The following is an 8,326-nucleotide window of genomic DNA, read 5'->3' on the forward strand; positions in this document are numbered from 1 at the left end:
ACTTGAACCCAGGAGGCAGAGGTTGCAGTGAGACAAGATCACACCATTGCACTCCAGCCTGGGCAACAAGAGCAAAACTCTTTCTAAATAAATAAATAAATAAATAAATAAATAAATAAATAATAAACTGGGTGCTAGCTGAAAGAGTGGAGTCACAGGATTTTTGTAAAATGAGATAATCTAAAGTATGTTTGAATACTGATTAGTGTGCTCTATTAGACATGGAGAATGTGATTATGTAGGAGAAAGAAGGCATTGGAGAATTGTCACAGGTGGATTCTAATATGGCCCCAATGATCCATAGTTCTTGAGTATTCATCCCTTTCCCTGAGAGTTGGCTAGTGTAGCAAATTGCTTCTGATGGAAAGTGGTAGAGATTATAGGCTGTCACTCACATGATTATGTTACATAAGACTATGACTACTGTCTTGCTATCAGACTCTCTTCAGCTTTGATAAAACAAGCTGCCATATTGGGAAGGCGCATGTGGCAAGCATATGATGATGGGTTCTATCTAATAGCCAGCAAATAACTGAGTCTCACAGTCAACACAAGTATAGAAACTGATTCGTGCCAATAGCCACATAAGTGAAATTAGAAACATTTGCTTCCCCAGTTGAGTCTTCAGATGAGACTCCAGTGCTGGCTGACACCTTGATTGCAGCTTTGCGAAAGACTCTGAAGCAGGGCACATTGGTGGGACGTGCCCAGATATCTGATGTACAAAAACTTTGCTAGTAAATGTCTGTTATTTCAAGATGCTAAGTTTTGGGGTAATTTGTTACACAGCAATACTAATGAATACAAGAGTAAAGAATGTGAGGCAGCAAATAAGAAGATCAAGAGCCATACTAGTGTTTGTTTGGACAGAAGCAGGGAATACTTCAACTACATAAGAAGAAAAAATTCAAAAATGTGGAGAGCCAATTTATGTGAGAGCCAATTTGGTAAGTTTGGAAATTGAACAATCAAAGGGGTTTGTTTATAAATAAATTATGGAGCAATTTCATCAAAGAAGACTAAGGAGAAGAGAAAAATGATGTACTAATTTTAAGAGAGAGAATGTTTGAAATAGTAGCTTTGGAGAATGGTGCAGCAAACATCCTGGGAAAGGGTAGTAGGAGTTTCAAACTTTAAGGATTATCTGCTCGTTTGAGAGACAGTATAGCTTCAGGATTGAGAACACAGACTATGGAGCTGGGCCACCTACAGATTTTCCTAGTGTTGTCCCAGCAAATGACCACAAACTGAGTGACCTACAACAGAAATGTATTCTCTCACATTCCTGGAGACCAAAAGTCAAAATCAAAGTGTTAGCAGGGCCATGCTTGCTCTGGAGACTTTAAGGGAGATTCCTTCCTTGCCTCTTCTTGTTTCTGGTAACTTCAGGCATTCTTAGGCTTGTGGCTGCATCTTTCCATTCTCTGCCTCCAAGGTCACATTGCTTCCTCCTCTCTGTTTTCTCTTCTTTCATTTGTCTCTTACAAGTACACTTATCATTGAAATCAGAGCCCACTCAGATAATCTAGATGATACCTCTCCAGATCCTTAATTTACATCAGAAAGACTGTTTTTCCAAATAAGATCACATTCATAGGTTCTAGGAGCTAGGATGTGGGCCTCCAGTCACCATTCAACTCACTATATGTCCAACTCGTGGTTCTGCTGTCTCTAACAGCGTGTCCTTGGGCAGGTCACTGCACTTCCCTGTGCCTTAGTTTGTTCATCTGTAGCACAGGGGGTTATTGAAGGGATATTAGATGAGTCAGTGTATATATGCCTAATTGTTATTTTTATGTGTTAATTATTAATGAATTATGACAAAATGTGAACACTATTTACAATGGGAAAAAGTGACATATAAGTCAGATATTGCTAAAATACACCTTTTTTCTCATTCTAATAGTTTACCCTGGACTCTTATTTTTGATGATGTCAGACTCTGACCTTGACTTGGTAAAACATTTTTAAGAAGGCTTTGTCATATATTTGTAAAGTGTACATTTTTGCAAGTTTTCTGATTTGAAAAACATTATTATAAAGAACTTCCTTCTCAAAATGTGTTCCCTACCAGACAAGTAATTCAAGAATTATGATTCATTTGTCTTTATTATTTTTTTAAATTAGAATACGAGCAACAGGGCTCTCCTATAGCCATCCTAGGGAGAGGGAAAGAGGAGCAGAAAGACATATTTGCAAACAGGCATAATATTTTGCCAAAAATTAAATACTTTTCTATTCCAATCTAAATCTGACCTTCCCTGGTTATGATATACCATGTGGCTTATTGTGCAAGGAAAAGAGAGGGAGCAGATTCTACCGGGAATAAATTCAAAATTAACTTTCCTGTGTCCATAAGAAGGCATTATTCTGGAAAGCCACGGTTTACAGTAAAAGGAAATACTATTTATTTTTAATTTTCAAAATATACATATCAGGAGCAACCCTGAAGACTTACCATGAGCTGCAGGTAGAAGGGACTCAAGATATGACACAAATACAGTACCCACTTGATGTCAGAAAAGAAAAGAGAAAAGAAGCTGAAATGGTCAAACACATGGACTGTTTCCCTCTTTCCTATCTACATCCCTTCTGTGGTTAAACTCAATGTGAACATTCTTAGAATAGTGTGTTATTTACCTCCATCCTCACACTTTCAAACCTCCTTGGAAATGCTCAGGGCTTGAAATAGCAACCCATCTTCTTATTTGCCCTCTGCTTTTGTGCCATATAAAGTGAATTCAGAAGTTGTTGAGCCTTCCAAGTAAGAGGTTTTAGGAAATTAGATGAGTAGAAAGATAGCAGTGGTTGCCATGGAGGAAGGATAAGGTAACCCTGAAATAGAGACTTCAGGACACACTAAACATTGGATTGGTTGGAGCAAGAAGTAAAGGTCTGGACATTGGTAGCGCTGACAAGAGCTGAGCTTGGGCCAAGTCGGAAAGGGGAGGAACATCAAGCCCCAGGGTGGCCACTTGGTCAGGTCTTCGTTAGACTGAGTTCATCAGGAGAGCATGAGACTTTCTATTTCAAAGCCAGGAAGGTCCTGGCAGAACCAAGATGAGTTGATCCTTCTACCAGGCCTTAACTATGCTAAAACTAGGCCACAAGTTTCCAAGAACTCAAACTTCAGTGACAGATACCAGAAGGATACCCAGCAGGTACCTAAGCATATGAGGTCATAACATACTCGAATTTCACACAATCTTACAAACCTGATGTCATATCCAGATGTCAACTTAGCTACAAGAAAAGGTGAAGGCAACAAGTCCTGGGTTGTTGAAGAAATACTTAAGCACTATTTACATGAAAGAGATTGATTTTGTCCCCAAAAACTGTTTAAACCAAGGAATATGCATTTAACTGCTAAGCTTATGTCCTTCTTTCTTTCAGCACTATGCAAGTGGGGCTCAGGTGCAGGAAGAAGTCAGTTATAGAACGTGAAGACACTCTAATTTCTTGCTCACCTAAGATAAAGAGTATAAGGTTTTGACATCTGTAGATATGTGTGGTGGCATTGTAGTGTGTCAATTTAGCTAAACTGGATTGATGTTTTAAGAATTCCTTTCCCTGAATGGTTTTGGATTATGATAGGCCAAGAGCATAATTTATGCAAGTTTTGGAAGGCAGAAATGATGCAGCAGCCGTATGTATGCCGGGAAGGTTGGTAAAGGGTCAGGTGCTGTGTGCTCGCACATCGTGTCCTAGATCTGCTGGCTTACCTCATTGGCATGGATCAAGAGCTCCTGCAGCTCCCACTGGATACTCCTTCAGTTTCTCCAGATCTGGGCCATTTCATATACAGCTCCATGGCAGTGTTACCAACTTCTTCAAAGTTGGAGGCCAAGAGACAGTGAGACTCAGATGCAGGTGCCAATGAAAGACAGAAGCAGGCTACAGCGTGTTCTTGTGGGTTCCAGCTCGTCTTCATGGTCCTCAGTTTGTCTTTGTTCTCCAGACTTCTCATCTATCTCCCCTTCCTTGCAGTTAGCACTTGCTTACCTCAGGCACAGCTTCAGATACAGGAGGGGTACACTTAGATAGATGCCCAACCAGATGTCACAATCACACGAGATCTAATTACCATGATCAATGTGTAACATCCCTCAGAGTGGTTCAGCTTCTGTGATGGAATCCACAGGATCCACAGTTGGTGATAGCAACCTTATTATCATCTTAATTTTTGAGATGAAGCCACCATAGGTAACAGAGTTTAAGTATTTAGCCCCAAGTCATACAGCTCATAAGTTGCAACCTGAGATTTAAATCTGGGTTTCTCTGTTTTCACATACCTCACTTTTTCCAGGTTGACTTTCATTAGTCATTATCATGCCAGGTCTATCAGTTGATCATGTTAGCCATTGCCTATCAAACTTCTGGAAGAATGAAACAGAGGGCAAGCAAATTATAACTTAGGAGAATGGAGAATGGGTGCTGCTGGGGAGGTAGACCCAGGTGGAAAGCCATGAAGTCTAAATTCTGGTTGCCTCGGTTTGAAGGCCCTAATACTAGGAAATAACACACACCGTGTGTCAGGCTTTTCCTAAGTGCTTTACACTTATTAAATCATTTAAGCTTTACAGCAACTGTAAGAGGTGGGTATTATTACTAATCCTACTTTACAGATGGGTAACATTACTCAATCAGTTGGCATAGACCAAGGATTAACACTCAGAAAGTTGGTTTAAGGAGTTGTATTCTCTGAACAAAATGGAAAATATACTATATGGTAGAGATGAGTTCCACTAGGAGAGTTAGGACTTCACTGAATGCTAACTTAGGTACCTCACAATTTGTCGAGCTAACAACACATCCAGGAAAAATAAAGGCCTGCCATTTTTTTTTGGAAGATAAAATAGAAAACAAGTTACATTCTTAAGGATTTTCCTCATGTAACTTATTTATCTTACACTTTTTATGTGATATTAAATTGCTAAGAAAAGTTTTGAGCAACTAAATATTGTAACCACCATGATTATGAATCACTAATATAAATTTCATTAAAATAAAATTTCAGGAAAATGGAAAATTTGCTAAATTGTGGATTGACAGAGATCCCTCAAGTGTTCACAGCAAATGTTCCAGCTTAACTAAGATTTTTGTTTAGTTGCTTTCTATAGTAAATGATAGATTCTCATATTACACAGGCAATCTGATTAATTACATTAATTTTTAAAGTTATGTCTATAAAAGAAAGGCCTTTATTGTCCACCTAACATAATTAAAAGTAGGAAAAAGCAAATAAAATGTGAAGTCTAAAGAGGGATCTAGCTATTAACAAATAGAAAAAAAGAATGGAGGAGAAAAAAAGAAAAGAAGAAAGAGCATGGAGGATTTCCACAGTGTTTATTTTAATTCTTGGAATTAGGATTTTTGAAATGAAGTTTAAACATTATTCTATTAGAATGCAATTTGCTCACTCCTAGGCTAAGCCAAGCATCCCAAATAATCTGTGAAGAGAATCGTAATAGCAGTTACTGCTTAATATAGGCAGGAGATATCCTCCCCAAAGTCAGGGATTATTATCCTGGATGTCATCTTAAAAGCAAAATAGAAAAAAGAGTTAAAACTCAATAAAGAGGTCTGAAAGTGAAGCATTAATTTGATCTCATTTTGCTATATTTTTTTTGCTGTAAAGTGTGAGTTACATTAGAAAGAAGAAATGATCAAGTGAATAAAACTTAAGGAATATATGTATTTAATATATGACTCGAATAAATGAAAAGTGCCCCCATTACATTATCCCCAAAATATATTAGAGATTAAGAACAATGATTCTTCCAATTTCTGTAGGATCATAGGGTTTACAAAATGCCTTCACAAATACTATATTTTTGATCTTCCCTCACGTCAGCTCCTCCAGGAAGGAGAGGTATTGCCATTCTCACGGTTGTGCAAATGAAAAAACTAACTCTCAGAACTTTAAGTGAATTGTCCAAAGTTATAAGCTACAATTTGAACACTGATCAACTAATCCTAGAATTAATGCTTATTTCCACATTTAAACTATTTAGCTTTTTTCCTCTTAGTTTTGAAAAGCTTAGCACCAAGAATTTTTGCCATTTTGCTTTTTTATATCTTCTTCAGTTGAGATTATACACTAAACAGATTTATTTTCCATTATACTTTACAATACTCAGGGCCCCTATTCTTCCATACACCATTTTTACTATAAATGGTAACTGGACAATTAAAATATTCCCCCTATGATAGCATTTTTAAAAAGATGTATTTTACCGGAAATATCTGGATTTCGTTCTAATATTAATGCTGTGTAGAAGAACTAAGTCAATTATACTGACATATTGGAGATATGGACTTACCAAAATTATGGGTTCTTTAGATTTTCAAAACATCTAAATGTCTTATGGAAATGTATCAGAGAAAGAATAGAAATAGAATAAAAAGTTTCAATCCGAAAAATAAACTGGACCATTGACTTAGTTGCAAAACAAATGACCTGCAGTTCTACCAAGAAATTTAGCTTAAGTTCCAAGGTAAATAAGGGACATGATTTTCTATTTAATAAAATACCAGTATTCTGGCTTGTGAGGATCTCGATCTTTGGAAATTTTTTTTTAATGAAATATATCTTTTCCTAATCTGATCCATTCTCTAAGAGCCTGCATTAGGGTAGAGATCTTTGTCTACTTTTGTTCTCAGTTGTAACTCTGATGCCCGGAGCAATATCTGACACATGATAAATACTCTACAAATATTTGCTGAATGAATGAAGACAATTTATAAGCATAGATTTAGTAGAGAAATTGGTTTCCTAATTGTATTAATCTGTTCTTGCACTGCTAATAAAGACATACCTGAGACTGGGTAATTTATAAAGAAAAAGAGGTTTAATGAACTCACAGTTCCACATGGCTGAGGAGGCCTCACAGTCATGGGGTAAGGCAAAGAAGGAGCAAAGGCACGTCTTACATGGTGGCAGGCAAGAGTGTGTGTGCAGGGGAGACTGCCCTTTATAAAACTATCAGATCTCATGAGATTTATTCACTATCATGAGAACAGCTTGGGAAAACCCACCTCCATGATTCAATTACCTCCTACTGGATCCTTCCCATGACACATGGAGATTATGGGAACTACAATTCAAGATGATATTTGTGTGGGGAACACAGGCAAACCACATCACTTAACTTCTTTCAAATAATAGAGATGTGTAAGGAGAATTGGGGTCATCAGTATAGTTTATAAAATCTATTTCTTTTGTTCTTCACCCTATCCTTCAACTCTGGGCTTCACTTACTTGACATAATTTCTGCTGTCTGTACACTTGATGATATAGAAAGGAACGAGGGGGTAAAGACAGTGAAACAGTCTAGGTTGGAGTACAGAGTAAGAAGGATGGAATTCTTTCTTTTCCTAGTCTTTTATCTTTTACTTAATTTCCATGTATGTCTTTTCCAACCTCCAATTTTAACTGCCCTCCATTCATCTGATAAATACTATCATTGATACATTTTCTACTACACACTTAATACATACCTCCTACAACCTGTTGGAACCTTAACAGACATATATATCTCTAGAACAGCTGCTAATAAAATTAGCAGTGGTCTTTTGAAAGTTGCAAGGAAATTGTCTAAATATTAAATTATTATACAATTTGAAAATTAAAAATAAGATGCAATAAAATAGCACCAATCACAACAAAAATACATATAGCTAAATTTAAAATCAACAATCCTTGCTAGCTATTAGTAATTCTACTTTATTTAATTTTCTGCAGAAACTTGTCAAAGGAAAGGTAGCTCTTGTTTCTCTAAAAATTCTGTTTTCATGTATGTTAATGGCTGTACTCTGATCTTTTTAAGATTAGGCATTAAGACTTAGATTTGGCATCTAAGGGTCCATAGATCTTGTTCTACTGACAAATTAGAGATATGCACTTATCAAAATTAACAGTTCTTTAGATCTTTCAAAATGGAAATTTATCAGAGGAAAAAATTGGTTAAATATTCATACTAAAATATGAGTTTCTATGCTTCTTTTGGTAAACACTAAATTACTTAGTGTTCAGAAAAGCAATCCCCTAGGATAGTTTTAATAGTGTAGTCTTTCTGTCCATTGACTCATAAAATCACCCAAATTTAATTGTTCTGTGTATATTACAGTTGGCAGTGTACAGCTTGAGTTTAGAGCCTAATCTAATAACCGTGTCTGAAGTAAATTTTTAACAGAATATCTTTTGAAATGAGGTCTTACCAGCCCCCTTTTCTCAAGTAGAAGATTATTTTGATGGGTACATTGATCCGTGACATATTCTGTGTCACCACTGAATAATACTTCAGTTTCTACAATTGATTATAAT

The sequence above is a fragment of the Colobus angolensis genome, unplaced genomic scaffold (genome assembly GCF_000951035.1).
Source record: "Colobus angolensis palliatus isolate OR3802 unplaced genomic scaffold, Cang.pa_1.0 Scaffold150, whole genome shotgun sequence".
NCBI classification, from domain to species: domain Eukaryota; kingdom Metazoa; phylum Chordata; class Mammalia; order Primates; family Cercopithecidae; genus Colobus; species Colobus angolensis.